This window comes from Solanum lycopersicum, chromosome 3 (assembly GCF_036512215.1).
Source record: "Solanum lycopersicum chromosome 3, SLM_r2.1".
NCBI classification, from domain to species: Eukaryota; Viridiplantae; Streptophyta; class Magnoliopsida; order Solanales; family Solanaceae; genus Solanum; species Solanum lycopersicum.
Genome location: NC_090802.1, coordinates 54,096,049 through 54,117,537, shown reverse-complemented (window position 1 = coordinate 54,117,537; position 21,489 = coordinate 54,096,049). Strand labels below are relative to the sequence as shown.

Below are 21,489 nucleotides of genomic sequence, written 5' to 3'. Positions count from 1 at the left end.
ATGCAAATTTTGAATCGGAATCTGTTCATAGGATGAGCTATCCTTAATCCCAACATTTTTCAGTTAGTACAATCAATTGTATATCACCCAAGCATTTCTTCACATAGACACATAAATACCGGATGAACCGCTTCTAACTCCTGGGGTATCTCCAACTCGTATTCTACATTGCCAACCCTCTTAGAGACTCTGTAAGGAACAATATAGAGGGGAATAAGTTTCCCTTTCTTACCAAATCTCATAACCCCTTTCATGGGTGAAACTTTCAAATACGCTTAATTGTCTACCTTAAACACTAATGGCCTTCTCCTCACATTTGTGTAAGACTTTTGGCGACTCTGTATCGTTTTCAACTATCTTGAATCACTTTTACTTTCTCCATAGCTTTGTAAACGAACTCTAGTCCTATTAATTCTGCTTTACCCACTTCAAACCACCTAATAGGAGATCTTCATCTTCTCCCTTAAAGAGCCTCATATGGAACCATTTGGATGCCCGAATGATAACTGTTGTTCTAAAGGAACTCAATGAGAGGTATGTTATCATCCCAATTCCCTTTTAATTCGATCACACAATATCTCAAAATATCTTTTAAGGTCTGGATAGTACGATTTTCTTGCCCATATGTCTGACGATGAAAAATAGTGCTTAAGTTGACCTTTGAACCCAAACCTTTCTGGAAAGATTTCAAAAATTATGCAGTAAATTGTGCATCTCTATCATAAATATTGGAAACCTTAACTCCATTAAGTCTTACCACTTTTTGAAGGTACAACTTAGCATAATCTTCGGGCGAAAAAATAGTATTTAACAGCAAGAATTGGGCTGAATTTATCATTCGATCGACAATCACCCAAATAGAATCATAATGTATGTGAGATCATGGTAGGTCTATGATGAAGTCCATATTAATCTTCTCCCACTTCCATTCCGGAAGTTCTATATCAAAGCAAAATTTCCATGTTTTTGGTGTTCTACATTCACTTGTTGGCAATTTGGGCACTTGGCAACAAACTCAGCGATATCTTTTTTCATGCCTTCCAACCAATATAACTCTTCCAAATCGCAGTACATCTTGGTGGAACCCGGACGAATGAAATATCAGGTGCTTTGAGCCTTCTCCCGGATCCTCTCTTGGAGTCCATCAAACCTAGGTAGACACAATCTACTTTGGTGCTTCAGTACACCATATCCACCTTGTTCAAAAGTCAATACTCTATGCTTATCAACATTTTCCATCAAGTCAAGCTAAATGGGGTCTTTGTCTTGTTTATTTTTCGCCTCTGACACTAGTGATGATTCAGACCCGTTAGTAACCATTATCCCTCTTTCTGTGGAATCCATAGGTCTGACTCCCAGACGTGCAAGTCTGTGCACATCTTTAGCTAACTCCCTATTTTTATGTTCAACATAGGCATTTGTCCTTATGGATAACCTGCTTAAGGCATCAACAACCACATTAGCCTTACATGGGTGATAAAAAGTACTCATTTGATAAATCCTCGAGTAATTCTAACCACCTTCTCTGTCTGAGATTTAGCTCCTTCTGAGTGAACACATATTGGAGGCTCTTGTGATCAGTGAATATGTTAATATGATAACCATAAAAATAGTGACGCCATATCTTTAATGCAAAAATGACTACAGCTAATTCAAAGTCATAAGTTTGATAATTCTTCTCACGAACCTTTAACTGTCTGGAGGCATAAGATATAACCTTACCATTCTGCATTAACACACAACCCAAACCATTCTGCATTAACACACAACTCAAACCAACTCTTGATGCATCACATTACATAATAAAACCTTGAGTACCCTCTGGTAAGGTCAAACATAGAGCGGCAGTTAATCTCTTTTTCAAATCCTTAAAGCTTTTCTCACAAGCTTGGTTTAAGGAGAAGAGATGGATAAAAAACCTTCAACAAATCTTCTATAATAGCCAGTCAAACCCAAGAAACTCCTTATATCTATTGGAGATATGGGTCTAGGCCAACTCTGAACTACTTCTATCTTTTGGGTATCAACTCTAATCCCATCACCGGAAATAATGTGGCCCAAGAATGCCACGAACATAAGCCAAAACTAAGACTTGGAGAATGTGGCATATAACTCCTTATCTTTCAAAGTCTGCAGAACAATCCTAAGGTGACTAGCATGATCTTATTCATTCCTTGAATAAAATAGAACGTCATCAATAAAGAGGGTAAAAAATAAATCCAAATATGGTTTGAAGACTTTATTTATAAGATCCATGAATGTTGTTGGTGTATTTGTCAAACTGTAATGACCCAGAACGAATAAGTTATTCTTTTATAAGTTTGAACAGTCCTTTGATGCATTCCAGACTAGACCTAATTCTTCATTCCAGACTAGACCACCAGCACCACAGGGTAGAGGTCGTGGCAGAGTTCAGTCAGGTAGAGGTGATAGAGTTTCTAGTAGTGGTGTTGCAGCTCAGCAGAGTGGGGGTAGAGGTACCACCCAGGATGGAGGTGGACGAGGAGGCCACTGCTATGCTTTCCCCGGGAGACCTGAGGCGGAGACCTCTGATACATTTATTACAGGTATCATCCCAGTATGCCATCGACCTGCGTCTGTGTTGTTTGATCCAAGTTCTACATTCTCTTATGTGTCTACGTATTTTACTGCTAAATTTGATATGATATGTGATAGCATGACTGTACCTATTCGTGTTTCTACACTCGTGGGTAAGCCCTTAGTGGTGGATCGAGTGTATCGATCCTGTCTTGTTTCTTTGGCTGGGTATGACACTTGGGTAGACTTAATCATTCTAGGGATGGTGGACTTTGATGTTATCTTGGGTATGGATTGGCTTTATCCTTATCATGCTGTCCTTGATTGTAATGTTAAGACTGTGACTTTAGCAATGCCTGGTGTTCCGAGGGTTGAGTGGAAGAGTGTTAGTGGTTCTTATCCTAGAAAGGTCATCTCTTTTATCCGTGCTTAGGGATTGGTGGAGAGGGGGTGTTTGTCTTACTTAGCTTTTATTCGGGATACTAGTGTTCAACCACCTTCCATGGACTCTGTTCCCGTGGTTCAGGAATTTCTCGATGTATTTCCTTCTGATCTTCTAGGTGTTCCTCCCGATAGGGATATCGATTTTTCTATTAATTTGGAGCCAGGCACTAAGCCTATTTCTATACCTCCATATCATATGGCCCCAGCAGATTTGAAAGAATTAAAGGATCAGTTGAAAGATTTATTGAGTAAGGGTTTTATTCGCCCTAGTGTATCACCTTGGGGTGCCCCTGTATTGTTTGTGAAGAAGAAGGATGGGACTATGAGAATGTGTATTGATTACAGACAGTTGAATAAGGTAACAGTTAAGAATAAGTATCCTCTTCCGCGTATTGATGACTTATTTGATCAGTTACTGGGAGCATCATTGTTCTCTAAGATTGATTTGAGGTCTGGGTATCATCAGTTGAAGATTAGGGCGTCAGATATCCCTAAGACAGCTTTTCGGACCCGGTATGGGCATTATGAGTTTCTAGTGATGTCCTTCGGATTGACTAATGCCCCTGCAGCATTCATGGAATTGATGAATGGGGTGTTTCGACCATACCTTAATTCTTTTGTGATTGTTTTCATCGATGACATCTTGGTTTACTCTAAGACTGAGGAGGACCATGTCCGACACCTGAGGATTGTACTTCAGAAGTTGAGAGAAGAAAAATTGTATGCCAAGTTCTCAAAGTGTGAGTTCTGGCTTACTTCTGTGACATTCTTGGGACACGTGGTATCCAAGGAGGGTATTAGAGTAGATCCGGCCAAGATTGAGGCAGTTAGAGGCTGGACGCGACCTACTTCACCTATTGAGATTAGGAGTTTTGTGGGATTGGCAGGCTATTATCGACGATTTGTTCAGAGTTTCTCTACTATTGCAGCTCCATTGACTAGATTGACTCGACAGGATGTGAGTTTTCAGTGGTCTGATGAGTGTGAGGAGAGCTTTCAAAAGCTCAAGACATTGTTGACTTCTGCTCCTGTGTTGACTCTACCTGAGGAGGGTGTAGACTTTACTATGTATTGTGATGCTTCAGGAGGTGGTTTGGATGGTGTGCTGATGCAGAAGGGGAAAGTGATTGCTTATGCTTCTAGGCAGTTGAAATCCCATGAGAAGAACTACCCTACTCATGATTTGGAGTTGGCAGCTGTGGTATTTGTACTTAAGTTATGGCGTTATTATTTGTATGGGGTGCATTGTGAGATCTTCACTGATCATCGGAGTCTTCAGTATATCTTTAGCCAGAGGGATTTGAACTTGAGGCAACGAAGATGGCTTGAGTTGCTGAAAGTCTATGATGTGACCATTCTGTATCATCCAGGAAAGGCCAATGTTGTGGCCGATGCTCTGGGTAGAAAGACTCCTAGCATGGGGAGTCTTGCAGCGCTTAGTATTATGGAGAGACCATTGGCTAGAGATGTGGAGATATTAGCTAACAGTCTTGTCCGCTTGCAGATTTCAGAAGAGAGTGATGGGATGATTGCTTTTATTGAGGCTCGGTCTTCTTTAGTCGAGCAAATCCGTGCACACCAACTTGATGATGAAAAATTATGTCTCATTCGAGACAAAGTATTGAGAGGGGAAGCTAAGGAGGCTGTCCTTGATTCTGATGGTGTAATGCGAATCGGAGGCAGAATTTGTGTGCCTAGGACAGGCAATTTGATTAGATTGATTCTTGAAGAGGCCCATTGTTCTCGGTATTCCATCCATCCGGGAGCGGCGAAGATGTATCATGATCTGAGTCAACATTATTGGTGGTGTGGGATGAAGAGAGATATTTCCGACTTTGTTTCGAGGTGTTTGACTTGCCAGCAGGTCAAGTGTGAGCACCAGCGGCCCGGGGGTGTATCTCAGAGAATGCCTATTCCTACTTGGAAGTGGGAGCGGATTACTATGGACTTTGTTGTGGGTTTGCCTACCACAGTGGGTGGTTATGACTCAATTTGGGTTGTTGTTGATAGGCTGACCAAGTCTGCCCCCTTTATCGCGATTCGGGTGAAGTATACAGCAGAAAAGTTAGCTGAGCTATATATTAGTCAGATTGTGCGACTACATGGAGTTCCTATTTATATCATATCAGATCGAGGTTCACTATTTACTTCTCACTTCTGGAAGGCATTACAACATGGTCTGGGTACTCAGTTAGATATGAGTACGGCATTTCACCCTCAGACAGATGGTCAATCTGAGCGGACCATTCAGGTATTGGAAGATATGCTTCGAGCGTGTGTGATCGATTTTGGTGCAAGATGGGATCGACATTTACCCTTAGCGGAGTTTGCCTATAATAATAGTTATCACTCTAGTATTCAAATGGCCCCATTTGAGGCATTGTATGGTAGACGGTGTAGATTTCCGATTGGTTGGTTTGATTCGACGGAGATGGACTCTTTGGATACAGACTTGCTTAGAGATGCTATGGAACAAGTTCGTGTGATTCAGTATAGACTGTTGACAGCCCACAGTCGATAGAAGAGTTATGCAGACCGGAGAGTTAGAGCCTTAGTGTTTATGGAGGGTGATCATGTTTGGCTCCGAGTATCACCCATGAAGGGCGTGATGAGGTTTGGAAAGAAGGGAAAGCTTAGCCCTAGGTTCATTGGACCTTTTGAGATTTTGAGCCGAGTGGGAGAAGTGGCTTATAAGTTGGCGGTGCCACCTAGTTTGTCAGCAGTTCATCCTGTTTTCCATGTCTCTATGCTTCGGAAGTATATTCCGGATGAATCTCATGTGATTTCACTCGATTCTGTGGAGCTGGGTCCAGACTTGACATTTGAGGAGGAGCCTATAGCTATTTTGGATAGGCAAATTCGAAAGCTTAGGACCAAAGGGATTGCTTCGGTGAAGGTGTAATGGAAGCAACGATCGGTGAGAGAGGCAACTTGGGAGACTGAGTCTGACATGCGTGCTAGGTATCCACAACTTTTTGAAGCTTCAGGTACTTTTTTTAACCTTATGTTCGAGGACAAACATGACTTTTAGTGGTGGATAATGTAATGACCCAGAACCAAAAAGTTATTCTTTTATAAGTTTGAACAGTCCTTTGACTATAATAAGTAATTTGTGGGTAATTTTGTTTATTGTTAATAATAATGGGTCAATTCTGAAATGTTAAAATAGGTTAGTAGGAATTATTATTTTTCATACATAATTATTTAGAAAAGAAAATAAAGTGATTGAAGAAAACTGACCTAAATGTGCGACTAAAACCAAAGAAGTTTGAAAAAAAATATACGAACAAGTACTCTGGCGCCGTCGCATAGGAGCAATACCTTGAGGTAACGATTTTCAATCTGATATTGTTTGAGATGATTAGCGAATTTCCTAATTAAATGAGGGTCATAGTTGTATTATTTTATTATTATTAGGGGATAGTGTAGCCTACATTTTCAATTCAATTCATATGTGTTGGTCGTGATTCAAGAAAAAAAAAAGATTCGCAACGTTATAAGTGATTGAATAATGATTAGTTAATAATTATATAGTGATTGCACAATGTGTTGTTAATAGCCTTGGAGAATTTAATGGTAATGCTTCATTTGACAGTATGCCAATTCTAGTGGAATATTAATATATTGGCATCAATTATCAATAGTTCTTGGGTAATTAGTGGACGATGGTTGCAACTAATTATGAGTGAATGGTGTGTGATTGGATAATTGTTGGAAATAGAGATTTGGCGACAATGCCAATTTAATGATCTTAGGTATTAAGATTAGATTAAGGTTATAAATATTTTAGGCTTTAAATTGTGGTTAGGGTCACTAGTCTTAGGAATTAATGGATCGATTCCTTTAAAAAAATGGATTATCATGTTATGATTTAAGTGTGATATATTGAGATAGGTAATTAAATATTAGGTATGTTATATTATATAGATATCGTTGAAGTTATGATATTTGGAGAAATTGGAATTTAACTGTAAGCTTGAAATTTGGAAAATATGATAGTTTAAATGTTAATTGACATCAAGAATTACAAACTTGATTATAAAATTGGGTGAATTTTTAGGTCAAGGTTAAACACGTATAACTGAGAGTGTTGATAGTTTTGAACCTTATTGTGAATATATATATATATATATATATATATATATATATATATACTTGCATAGATTGCATCAATTTGGAAGCTCAACGGAGAGGGAAGATTCAAGTTACGAAGTGATTGTTCGACTATTTGAGGCAAGTGGATTTCTAAACTCTTGTTAAGCGTACAAAATTCGTGTATTTCCTTGTGTGATGTTGAGAATGATTTGGAGACTTGTTGTTTATTTGTTGGTGTTGTATTTCTTGTTGTAAATTGTGCTTTGCTATCAAATCGTTATCTCCTCCTTTTCATTTGAGTATGTCATTTGCATTGTATCTGAGACATGGTTGTGGTAAGAGGATGGTGTACTATTTTCGAGGGTCGTATCGCGCGCCATGATGGATATTATATTTCGAGGGACGTATCGCGCGTCGCGAAGGTTACTACTTATCGAGGATCGTGTCGTGCGCCGCGATAGATGCATGGACAGATATGTCCCCCATGGGTCCCGGACTGAGAGACAGCGGGTGTGTATCGTTAGGAAAGACATGCATCACGATATTTGACATTGCATCTCATGGCATTGCACATTTTATTATTGATGAACTTGAACATGTGTTTTGCTGATCTTGTGATTGTTTCTCTGTGAAGTCTGTGATTGTTGAATATTGAGTTGTTATTGAGAATGTGTAAACTGATAGAGTGTGGTGATTGAGTGGTGTGTTTGGTAAACTGTTAGGCTGACTTGTCTTGGTGGGATAAGACGAGTGCCATCACACCCATTTTTGGGTCGTGCTTGTTGTAAATTGTGCTTTGCTATCAAATGGTTATCTCCTCCTTTTCATTTGAGCATGTCATTTGCATTGTATCTGAGACATGGTTGTGGTAAGAGGATGGTGTACTATTTTCGAGGGTCGTATCGCGCGCCGCGATGGATATTATATTTCGAGGGACGTATCGCGCGCCACGAAGGTTACTACTTATCGAGGGTCGTGTCATGCGTCGCGACAGATGCATGGACAGATATGTCCCCCATGGGTCCCGGACTCAGAGACAGCGGGTGTGTATCGTTAGGAAAGACATGCATCACGATATCTGACATTGCATCTCATGGCATTGCACATTTTATTATTGATGAACTTGAACATGTGTTTTACTGATCTTGTGATTGTTTCTCTGTGAAGTCTGTGATTGTTGAATATTGAGTTGTTATTGATAATGTGTAAACTTATAGAGTGTGGTTATTGAGTGGTGTGTTTGGTAAACTGTTAGGCTGTAGCATAGAGGTTTAGATTTTTTGTTCACTTAACTTGTGTTTAGAGGTTTGCTTGTTGGGTACCGCGTGGTTTGGTACTCACCCCTTGCTTCTACAAATTTTTGTAGGTTACGAGCCTGGATCATTGTGATACCTTCTATTCTCTTCGTTTTCGAGGCATCTTGTGGAGGATTGTGAGGTAGCTGTTTGTCATCTCAGCGAACTTTCCTACTCCAGTTTATGATTTTGTTTTTACTTGAAAGACAACTTCATTTTAGACTTCTATTTTGTTTCAATTCTAATGTTTACATTAGAGGCTTGTGCACGTGACAACCTGGTTTTGGGGATTGAATTAATATGACTTGGTTTCATACTAGAAATTGTTGTTGGATTGTCATTTACTTCCGCACATTGTTAGATATTTGGTTTTAGGCTGACTTGTCTTGGTGGGATAAGACGAGTGCCATCACGCCCATTTTTGGGTCGTGACACAAACAAAGGACATAAATAAAAACTCATAATGCCCTTACATGGTTCTAAAAGTTCTCTTTGTAATTTCACGTTCCCTAAATTATAACTAATAGTTCTGTGATCTAAGATCAATTTTTGAGAAGCAAGAAGCACCCTGAAGCTGGTGGAAAAGGTCATCTATCCTTAAAAGAGTATATTTATTCTTGATAGTCACCTTATTTAGTTGGCGTTAGTCTATACACATCCTAAGGGAACCATTTTTCTTCCTTACAAACAAGACTGGAGCGCCCAAAGGTGAGACACTTGGTCGAATAAAACCTTTGTCTAACAGATCTCCAGTTGTTCTTTCAACTCTCTTAACTCTGTTGGTGCCATCCTGTATGGCGGATTAGAGATAGGATGAGTATCTAGGATGATGTCTATGCTGAAGTCTATCTCTCTTTTAGGAGGGATTCATGGTATATCATCATGAAAAACATCTGGAAGCTCTGTCACTATAGAAACTGACTAAAGGGAAGGTACCTCAGCACTTGAGTCATTAACTAAAAAGAAGTGATACACCCCTTCGAAACTAACTTCCTCGCCTTAAGGTACGATCGGAAACAACCCTTAGGAACTGCTGAACTACTAATCAACTCTATGATTGGATAATTAGGAATCTGAAACTTGACAATTCGACTTCTACAATAAATTGATGCATAAAAGGCATGAAGTCAGTCCATTTCTAGAATGACATTAATATCCACTATGTCTAACTCTAATGATCAACTGCGGTGTTCTTGTGATTGATGGAAATTGGACAATCAATATAGACTCTTTACACTATAATAGATTCCCAAACAGGTGTATAAACACAGAAAGGTTCACAAAGTTTTTCAGGAAGAATATTAAACTAATTTAAACATAAGGAGTTACAAAGGATAAACTTGCTCCTGGGTCTAACAAAGCATAAACATATAAATTAAATACCTTTATCATACACGTGACAACATTTGGAGATTTCTCTTGCTCTTGGTGGCTAGTGATTACATAAAGATGGTTTGCCCCTCCGCCAGTACCAGAAGTGGCTCCTCTAGGTGCAACTCTATTTAGTGGAACGACTGATAAAGATTAAGCTCTATTGCCCAGATTTCCACCACCTTGATTATTCTCTTGACCACACTTGAAGCAACATGTATGGTTATCACCACATTCATCGTGGTGTATTACACAACAACTATCATATGCAGGAATCCAATTACCTCCTTCGGACTGGGCTAATCTAGCCTTGATGTTTTGTGAATTCTGGTCATTATATTCACCTTTATTTCTGGGTGCAATGCACTAGCAAATGATGGTGCATGCTCCTTTTGTTTTTGAAATTATAGTCGATTGAACCACCCTTCTATTGACAAGACTCATTTTCAATCTTAGCTTTCTTGTTCTTGTACATCTCTCTATACCTCATCTTCTCCTCTTTAACTTGTTTCACATATACCATTAACCTTAAATATCCATGTCCCCAATAAAAATTGCATCCCTACCTTCTTTGCTTGAAGCTCGACCCAAGCCAGCAAAAAAGAAGCTCATTCAGCTTCTCATATATTTAACAATCTTCGGAGCATAGCTAGACAGTTAGGTGAACTTCAACGCATATTTGTTAACGCTCAAGAAGTCCAATTTGAGAGTAAGGTACTCACATACCCTTGCTTCCTTCAGTTCCCTGAAAAAGAAACACCCCAAGAAAGCTTCTTCAAAGTAAGCCCAACTCAGATGTGGCACATTCTCATCTCTGTTCTCCTTTCACTGTTTGTACTAAGTCCTAGCCACATTCTTGAGTTGGTTAGCAACCAGTTCTACCCTCTCAACACCAACAACATGCATTACATCAAATACTTTCTTCAACTCTTCTACAAAGTTTTTTGGATCCTCAATGGTGCATGAAACAGTGAAGCTTGGGGGATTCATCCTCAAGAAATCCCAAATCCTCAAAGTGTAATCCCCTTCTTGTCGAGCACCTTTTTGTTGCCCAACATGGATGGTCACAACTTGAATCAACATCCGGATAGCCTCACCAAATTCAGCATTCGTAACTTCCCCTTGAGGTTTCACTTAAGTGCATTAGGTACCCCTGGCTCCTCCACATTTCTAGTTGGACGATCTCTAACTGTTCTTCTTGGAGGCATGATGATCTAAAACACGCATACGCTAGAATTAGAGGGAAACTTTTAGATATAAACTCTAATCTACGAAATTAGTATAAAAGAAGTGAGAAATTCCTAAATGTTGTAGCCTCCTAATCATAGATGTGGCTCTTCACACCAATGACTAAGACTCTACATACACAGCTTCATAGACTCCACAGGACTCTTGAACTCTATGCTTAAATACCTAGTTTCCTACACTTTGGACGTGGCCAACACCTAATAACCATTTTTTGTCTTGAGTGAACCCTTGGACCGACTTTTACAACTCAGTGAAAGACTTAACTTGAATTAATTATGAATAAGAACATTCTTAAAAGAAATACTTAAAACGTAATAGTTTGGCCAAAATGGCTCTTAAATTTTCATAGCAAAGCATCTGCATTTTAAAGTAGAGAAAAATTAACTTTCAGACTATCTATTTGTATATGAAGCCTCTTATACTACTAAGAAGAATGTTGGGAAAAACCCCTCAATATTCTATAAGGAAATACTTAAAGAAACAAAGGGTGCACCAGAAGCAAGAAGACTCACCACTAACTCTGAATGCTCAAAATGGATCAACGAGATGCTAGGTGCTGATCTTGGTTACTTGCGTCTGCATCATGAAATAATGCAGGCCAACTCGCATCAGTATATTTAATGTACCAGTATGCGAGTTGAAATGCTAAAATACAACTACATAAGCTTGAAAGGAGTAAGAATGAAATTACCTTGGCTCTGCTCAAATCAATAAGTCATATAGTTTCTATGGGAGATTTTCTAACCGACAACTATCACTATGAGCCTAAGTGATGATACAATGTTTTATATCACGTTTCCAAGGACCAACTTATACTTTTCCATCGATATAGGACCTTTCTTAACTTAGTGGATCCACTAGCTTAACTTACGTAATCATATGAAAAGTATGACCCGTTAACATCCATGATGGCTGCATCTTTTACATGGGGACTTGAGTTAATTATAAATTCTTTTTCCCACATCAGTGATCAATACTACTCCTAAAATATACTTAAGCTTATACTTTTAGAATAACTTACTTTCTTTGGGTTGAGATTATTTGCTCAACACTTTAGCTTTACAACAGCTCCTTTGGAATCAATATTCCCCTTTCTTGTTCAAATCTCTTTTGGAAAGTCTTAGCTCCACTTTTAACATAAATGTAAAAACATTTATGAACTTTCTAAGAAATACTTATTTCCCTTGTATATTTTGAGAAATGAACTCAACTCTTTACTCCTTGCTTAACTTGAAAATTTTGGCCTTGATCAACTCTTTAGGGAATACTTAGTCCCTTCATACTTTTTTTGAAGAAAAGAATTCAACTTTTTCTATTTCTTTAACTTTAAATTTGAGCCTTAAAACGATGTTAAAACATTTAAATAAGACTCTCTGATGATTTAGGAAACTTCATTTTAACTTACTTCATTGCCTTAGACTTAACTACTTAACTTATTTGACTTTCATCCTAATTTTGCTTAAATTGAATTATGGATTCAAGGATTATGTTCTCATATTTATTGATATTTTCATGATGTTAAGATGTACTTCAGAGTGTTGGAATCGACTAGGATCTCTAGGCACATCACTCAGGAACTCATACGAAAACATGGGGGGAAAATGGGAAAACTAGGCGACCCTGGCGCTTTGAAAGGCACGGGGCGCCAGAGCCTTACGGACAGAGGATGTCCTTAGGGGCTCTAGATGGCGCGCCACGCCAGGCATTGTCAAACAGAGGCTGCCTTGAGGGGCTCTGGCAGGGGCGAAGTCCCAGGGCTTGTCAGACGAGATTTCCGACTTTTCTTCTCCGATTTTTAAATCTAAACCTTCTAAAATCCCATGGATCTCACCCCAAACACTTAGGATCACTAAAATTCTCAATATCCAATAGTTTAGACTCGTAAAAAAGCTCGAAAGCACAAGGCATACTACAACTCAACCAACAAGAATTCAACGGTTTTTCATCAAGAACTTCAATTTTCATCATTCAATCTACTTCAATTATGCACAATTATACATATTGTTCTGTGGGTGGAAGAACTCATAACATAAAGATATAACATACCTTGATAGGGATCACCCCCAATAAATTCCACTAGAAAAACCTTTGTTCTTGAAGAATTCTTGATCTTCCTCTTCTCTTTTATCTTCTCCTCAATCTCTGAGCGTTCTCAATTATTCTAAAACTAAATTGGAACTTGGTTTTAACCCTAATAAACCCATAAAACGAATTAGGAAATAATACGGTGAAAAGACTACTCTGCCCTTACTAAAATACGGATTGGACTTTCCTCAGTCCAACAACCCAACTTCCGAGAGGCATATCTCCCTCATACAACATAAAAAATTTGCAAACTCGGTGCCGTTGCAAATATTTTCCCAAGGTATTTCCAACCATATAAAGAATTCATCCTAACTTTTCTTTAGCTGGGTATTATGACGGGTTGACAAGGACGAAAACTCATTTTTTCAAAATTAGGAAATTTTCTAGATTTCCCTATTTATTTCCAAAAATGATTATTCTTGGTTTCTTAGATTATTCTTAGTTATTTCAAGTTATGATATATTACACTTAATTAGGTCATATGTTTTTTAAATAATAGTGTTCTATAGAAACTAAGCTTAGTCTATAATGAAGTACTATTAAAATAGTAAAATAGTGATGCAAGGTGATTCTTTTTACCTAGCACTTTTATCCTCATTCAATATAGAACCCCAATAGTTATAATCAAGACAATAAGTAGTGCAACTCTAATACTAATGAAAAAAATGTTCATTCCTCTTCCCATCCTAAGTCAAAAATAATTGCATCTTTCCATAAAAAAGTTAAAGGTGTTAGTTGTTTCTTACTCATAAAATTAGGGCTTCAACTTTGGCTGATAAACTTTATAGGACTTTTTATAGGTTTTTTCTTATTTTCTTAAATAGTTTGCAATTGGAATAACTAGATGCATGTAGGTTTGTTTCATCTTATGTTAGATTGTGTAACAGTTATATGACAATATAAAATCTAATGCTTTAAACATCTAATATTATAATATCAATCTACGATTAAACACTAAATTAACAACTAATATGAGAATTCTATTAAGATGTTTTTGTGCAAATAATCAAACCCACACAATAATTAACTACTTCAACCTTCAAATGTCATTCATGCACACATTATTTTGCACCCTATTAAGAATAATATAGTCATTGAATCAATTGTGGTGTTACAAGCAAACAATTATTTTAACCTAGTTTTCTAAGTGTTATTTGTATAAAAAATTTGTTTCTAGATATATGGGATGTCTCATATAAAGTAAATCTCTCAACCAAATGACAGAATTTCTTCCATTTATGTTGATATTGATGTTAGTATAAGTCATACCCGATCTTTGCAGCAGTGCATAAATATTGTTTTCAAAATTTATACACTATTGCATCATTTCAACTAACTGTTGTTTTTTGCCGTTTGCTTCCACCAAGTTGGATTAACAAAGGAACTAACAATAAACAGTAAAATAGAGCAATGGTAAAACACAACAGGTGGTCTTAATATTGCATAAGAGTAAAAACTTTTAAAACAATATTTGTGCATAGCTGTAAAGATCATGTATGACTTATACTAACATCAATATCAACAAAAATGGAAGCAAATGTAGAATTTTGTTGAAAGATTTAGTTTGATATGAGACATTAATAGCTGTCTGCGAACAACATTTTTATGCGGATGACACATGGAAAACTAGGTAAAAATGATTGCTTGAATAAGATACAACAATTGGTTTAACGTCTAAATTATTTTTTATATGGTGCAATGATGTGCATGAATGACATTTGAAGAGCAAAGTAGTTAATTGTCGTGTAGGTTTTATTATTTGCACAGAAGCATCAATAAATATAATTTCCATATTAGTTCTTGATTAAGTTGTTCAACGCAAACTCATATCGAAACATTTGATGTTTGAAGCAATAGAAGAAATATTGTCACAGAACTGTTGCACAATCTAGTAGAAGATGAAACCAACATGCATGTATCTAGTTATTCTCATTGCAAATTCTTTGACAGAATAAGCAAATACCTCCAGAAATTCCTATAACATTTATCTATCAAAGTTGAAGCCTTATATTATAAGCAACAAACAACTAACACTTTAAACTTTCTTATGGACAGATGCACCTGTTTCTGACTGCATACGAAAAGAGGAAAGAGCAGTTTTTGCTTGTTTAGTCTTAGTGTTGGCATTACCTACTATCTTACTTATAAATGTTTGGGTTCTATATCGAATGAGGACAAAGGCGCAAGGTAAAAATAATCACCTTGCGCTGCTATTTTATTATTTTTATTCTTCTTATTAGAGAATAAGCTTACTCACAAGAGCACTATTATTTAGAAAACACATGACCTAAGTAAGATATCTATCCTAATACTCATATTAAGGTATGGTTTCACATTCATTATTTTATTATTAATTTGATTTCTCAAAGGAATATCTTTATGTGAGTAGATGGACTACAAATCAATCAGCCGACAAATTCTCAAGGAGCTTTGTTTTAGGGGCACTAATGTCAATTCATATGATTCATGTGATCTTGTTGCAGTTACAAACAATTTCCCGATGACTAATAAGATAGGGCATGATGTCTTTGACAATGTTTATAAGGTTATTGTTTCTTTTGAACAAGCATGAAAATGCATATTTACATTAACTAAGATGCCATAATTAATACCAAATCATATGAAAAATTTGTAGGATGTAGTAGAGAATGGAGTAGAGATAACAGTGAAGATATCACACCCTGATCCTACCCTTTTGTCGTGAAGACGGGACCTAGTATCACAAGTGACGCAATGCTAACACAATTGGCATATCATAAGAGAAACAGAATATATCTATGAAAGATAAATTAAGAATCTAAATCATAAGATAATTGATGATGCGGAATACCCAAAACTAGCCTGAATATATATAAATACTAAATAAGAGTTAAAAATACTAGATATAACCAAAAACTAAAGTTGAATCTTATTATGTCAGATAAAAGGTCTAACTGACTAGAGTTTTTTGGACATGTCCCAGCTAAACCTAGCAAAACCGAAACTGAAATGAAAGATTAAATTTGAAAATATGTCTATTATCCTCGAAGTATGAGGACTCATGACTTATGCTACTGAATGTAGGTCATGAACCGATCTACCGTGATCTCAATTCTGAGGTTACTAAATGTAGGTCATGAACCGATCTACCGTGATCTCAATTCTGAGGTTGCTGAATGTAGGTCATGAACCGATCTACCGTGATCTCAATTTTGTGGTCTAAATCTACATCATGAAAAGTTGTTGCACTAGAGTATGCATCAGTACTTGGAAGGTACTGAGTATGCACGATAGGACAAAAGCTAAACAAACATATAAATTGAACAACGCATAACCGAGCAATGATATAATTTGAACATGATGAAAATGCTGAAATATACTAAAAAGATTTGAACTGAATTCAATGACTAAGTACATAACATCGTGAGACCGAATACGAAAGCATAACTGAAACTTTGTCACGTGCACTAGAGTAAGCACCGTGGGAGTTACTAAAAATGACATAAAACTACCTGAGCTAAACATGGAATCTTATGTATACACCCTATCAAGAGTACGAAATATACCTTTCCAATGGTATAAAGGCATGACTGACGTGATCACTAAATATGATGCACACAGAGGGGACTTATAAACCTATGGGGGCACATGGTTTTGGGACTTATGGGTACATTGAAACCTTTTCTAACTCGGTGTTAAGTCTACTCCAAATTGTATATGTATATGACAAATTATGACTGAAATACTAAAATGTTGAATAGCTCAAAATATTGCCATGTTAAATTGGAGAATGTAATAGTGATGTATTAATTAATGTGACATTTGAAAACTGAAGCATGTGTATCTGTTTAACTAACCTATCATGTGTAATTCATTAACCAAATGACGGACCATTAAAGGGACCACGACCCGTCAAGTGGATCTTGATTTGTTGTCGAGTGACTAGTTGTCCTGAGCCCTTCCGTATACGGTCCACTTCACGGACCATGTGAAGGATCACATGTGTGTGGTCTCTTTACTTGGAAAGTTGGGCTAGGAAATTAATGTCGTAGCTTCACGAGCCTTAACATGGCCCGTCATCAAGACCACAGCCCGTAGAGAGCTTCTCGGTCTAATGGATTGGCTTGGTGGGTTCTGCCTGATTTACACAAGCCTTCCTACGAATCTTAGGGTGGTCTACTACTGTGAAGGATGTTGTGGTCCACTACTGTTAGCTACTCGTTCATTTTTTTTAATGGTTGATCTATTTTAAAATTTCAGCACTATTGTAACATTGCTGCAAACTACTCAATTTTTTATGCTTTTTGTTTTAAAATTTCTGCACTTGTGAAAAATTCCAGCCAATTGTTCAGTTTTACCATTTGTTTCCAGCTACTATATGTATTGGCCATGTTACCGTACCCCTTCTTGCAGGATCTAGACATGTACAAAAAATAGTTACTCAATTTCACTAGGATACTCTCAAATAACTATCTTTTGTGTCTTCTCAATATCAAAACAACACATACAATAGTAAAAAAGAATAATATTATTTCAAATGTCATACCAAATATGACCTTGTCTAGTTTATTATTCTCCATGAACTCAGACACCAGAAATTTTATTGGTCCATTAATTTGAAAAAATCTCTAACCACAAACGATGATGACCAGGACAGACCATAGGTCCATCATGGTCCATCCATCATGGTATCATGGATCATGGTTTGCAGTTATTTTTAGAGGCTTAATGGTCTTTTCCGATTTCAATTAGATTGAAGTGGTGTTGTTTTTATCTTATTTAGAACATCTATATAAACCCTTTTAACCCAAAATTCATTCCATTTTAGTTCATTCTCCATAAATTCCAAAAGAAAATCAAAAGATCCTCTCAAATATTTTCTCTCTAGAAGAGGAAGAAGAAGAAGAAGAAGGAGGAGGAGGAGGAGGAGGAGGAGGAGGAGGAGGAGGAGGAGGAGGAGAAGAAGAAGAAGAAGAAGAAGAAGAAGTAGAAGAAGAAGAAGAAGAAGAAGAAGAAAATACAAATTCTCCATTGGACTAGAGGTATGCTAGCTTTCATCTATCACCCATGGAGTCCCCAAATTCCTCTATTTCAAATGGTAGAATTCCCCAATTAGCTAGGGTTTATTCATTCACCGTGGGTTCTATATATTAGTTATTTCAATGGTTTAATTATGTCTATGTATGCATGATTCGATGATTTACAACGCTTTTAGAATGTTCTCCCTATGAACCCATGACAACCCCCATGTTTTCCGATTTGTGATCTCATAATGTGGGCTATTGAGTATGAAAGAAGAGATTTATAATCTAAAGCATGAAGTAATAAATTTACATGATGTTTATGTGGAGTTCCTTATCCAATTCTTGAATTCAAAATTTGATTATTGAAAGTGGCATTGAACATTGGAAGGGCAAATTCTGAGTTTATGCATGGTCTTAAAAAATATATGTAAATGCTTTAAGGGTGCTTTGATAGTGTAGTGCCAATGTTTATTGTATTTTTGTGTTTTTGTGATTTTGAAAGGATATTCTCATGAAATGCTTACAACCATAATGTGAAAGTTTTTCTCACATAGAAAGGATTCTCAAGTTGAAAGGTTATTATAACCTAATTAAATCAACGAATAAGATCTATCCTAATGAACTAACATGGATTGATTGTCAAGGACAACCTTCCATGAGACATGAGTTAAGTAAGACTTAATAAGTATTTCGTGGGAATTATGCTTAACATTGAGTTAATATTGAAATGAGATGGAAGTCTTTTACGTTAGTTAAGTCTGGTCTTTCCATGTATGTCTCATGAGATGGAAACCTTCTACATTACTTGAGTCTGGATTTAATAGAAATCTTTGTATCCCTTAAACTATGTGACCCTATGTTTTATCTATCTATTGGATTGATCTAATCAAGAGTTCATAGTTCTACCTAAGAAAGTAGAACAACCTTTTTCAGTGTGGGAGACTGCATGATGGTGGTTCTAACAAGGTCTATATGTTAAGGACAAAAACCGAAACGTCGTTTCAGTTTCACAACTATTTTTATAAAATCGCGGCACATTGTTCCCATATAAGAACATTATTAATGAACTATGGTGACTTATGGAGCATTGTATATGATTTCAAAGATTTTTAATATGATATTGACTTATTTTATCCATGATTATGACTTATGATTTCTAATATCTCATAATGTTTGAACTAGGAAGATTACATGATTTGAAATGAAATGTCCCCTTTAAGCTTTTACATGTTTTGAATGTTTTTATGCATAGTTATCATACTTATTGCCTTTTTTATACTAACACATACTTTTGCCTACATTGTTTATCAATATAGGGATCGACAAACAGAGTTTCCATTCTAGCGGCTAGAGCATGGACTTTAAGTCTTCCCGAGCTTGGTGAGTCCTCATGGTTCGATGATGGAGTTTTGGTTTTAGTTGCCACTTATTGTACTTTCCTTTTTGGATATGATGTATGGGATAGACCCAATCTCATTCAAGTAATGTAATAGATAGCTATATTAAGACAAGTCTAGACTTCCGCTTCTTTTATGAAAAACCTTTTTAAAACTTGCAAATGTGTTTTAGTCTTCATTGTTCTATTCTTATGTTATGATCTAAGTGGTTTGTGTGGAGTCTTTGGGGTACTATACGTCATGTTAAATCTAGGGGTACCCCTGGTTCATGATATATACGATCCATAGAGAGGACTCTATATACCTTGTCAGGGGCATAAAGGCATGACTGATGTGATCACTAAATATAATGCCCACAATGGGACATATAAACTTACATGGCATGTAGTTCTAGGACTATAGGGGTACGATGAACCCTACTTTAACTCGGTATTAAGTCTACTCCCAAAAAAATATGTATATAATACGTAATGATTGAAATACTGAAATGCTCAATAGCTCAAAATGCTGACATGCAAAATCACAACTAGTGTTCCGGGTTTCATGCAAAGAACTAAGAAATGATTCCACGATAACATACTAGTCTATTTAAGAATATTTTAACAACTAAATCAGAACCAATATCTATGGTTTTAGAAACCCTAGGTCTAAGCAATATATAGGAATCAAGATTCTAACTAAATTCTAGGGACCTAGTGGACGAACAAAATCCACCAGTAAATCTATGAAGAAATCCTTCGATATCAGGCTGAAACTTGAAGCATCCTACTGGTTGTTCTTGGGAAAACTGGTGCCTCTTTCTTCTGCTTTCTCTAAGTTTGAATGGTTTTGGTCAATAGAGGTTTTGGCAATGTTTTACTGAAGTCATTAGGTTTAAACTAAGTAAAACAATGTAGTTTAGGTGTCCAATTCATGAGGGGGGGGGGGGAGACCAAAACGACCCCACTTAAAAATATAACGGGTGTATTGCATGGACCCAATGACGGACCGTCAAAGGGAACATGGCTTGTCAACTGGGTCATGGTCTGCTGTCCAGAGACTACTAGTCTCGGGCCTTCCCTATACTTCCACTTCATAGAACGTGTGAAGGATCACGGACCGTGTAGTTCACCATGGTCCTTCACTTTTGATAGGGGCCTACTGACGCAACTTGACGAGCCTCACAACAGCCCGTCATCAAGAGGGAGTCGCAACCCCCAATCAAGGGAGTGTTTATGTTTACTACGTCCCCCTAATTCTCGACATTCTATGGTGCCCCGGAGCTGTCTCGCAAAGATATTCTATCCGAACCTTCGCATCTACTCTCTCATAGAGGATGAGCAACGCCATGGCCCGTGGAGGGCTCTGTGGTTGGATGGCTGGGACTGGTAGGTTCTACATTATTTATACGAGCTTTCCCACTACTCATGGTTTGTTCCACGAGCTGTCAAGGGCTCCGTGATCCACCACTGTTGGGCTGGATGTGAACTATAGACAGGTCGATGGACCGTGATTCCCTTCATGGTACATGAACCCTTTCGTGGTTCACCTAATTTTTTTCTGGTCTAATAAGTTATGAGGTGTTAAAAAGAAGCAAGACATGACTTCATTCCAAGGATATACTGAGTTCGAGAATGAAGTCAACTTAATAGCAAAGCTACATAATCGCAACATAACCAAGTTGTTGGGATACTACATTGATGGAGTAGAAAATTTCTATTCTATGAGTTCATGGCGAATAATAGCCTAGACAAGGTCATATTTGGTATGACATCTTAAATAACATTCTTAGTTTTTACTATTATTTGTGTTGTTTTGGCATTGGAAAGCCACAAAAGGCGGCAATTTGGGATTATCCGAGTCAAATTGAGTAATTTTTTTTTTGTACATGTCCAGATCCTTCAAGAAGGGGTTGAAACATGGAGAATACATATAGTAGGTTGAAAGAAATGGTAAAACAGAGCAGTTGACTGCTATTTTTCAGTAGTGCAAAAATTTGAAAAAGAGCTAGCATAAAAAAATTAAGCAATTGAG

The 21,489-nt window shown here is 37.1% G+C and overlaps 1 long non-coding RNA gene across 1 annotated transcript in view; it reads left to right on the top strand.

The window, feature by feature from the left end:
• Positions 1–17,970, top strand: part of LOC112941188 (uncharacterized) — a 44,313-nt gene extending 26,343 nt beyond the window's left edge. Inside the window, exons 4-6 of the long non-coding RNA XR_011220297.1 lie at positions 2,372–2,567; positions 8,444–8,514; positions 17,884–17,970. This is a non-coding gene — a long non-coding RNA (uncharacterized lncRNA). The remainder of the gene's footprint in view (positions 1–2,371; positions 2,568–8,443; positions 8,515–17,883) is intronic.
• The last annotated feature ends 3,519 nt before the right edge of the window (positions 17,971–21,489 follow it).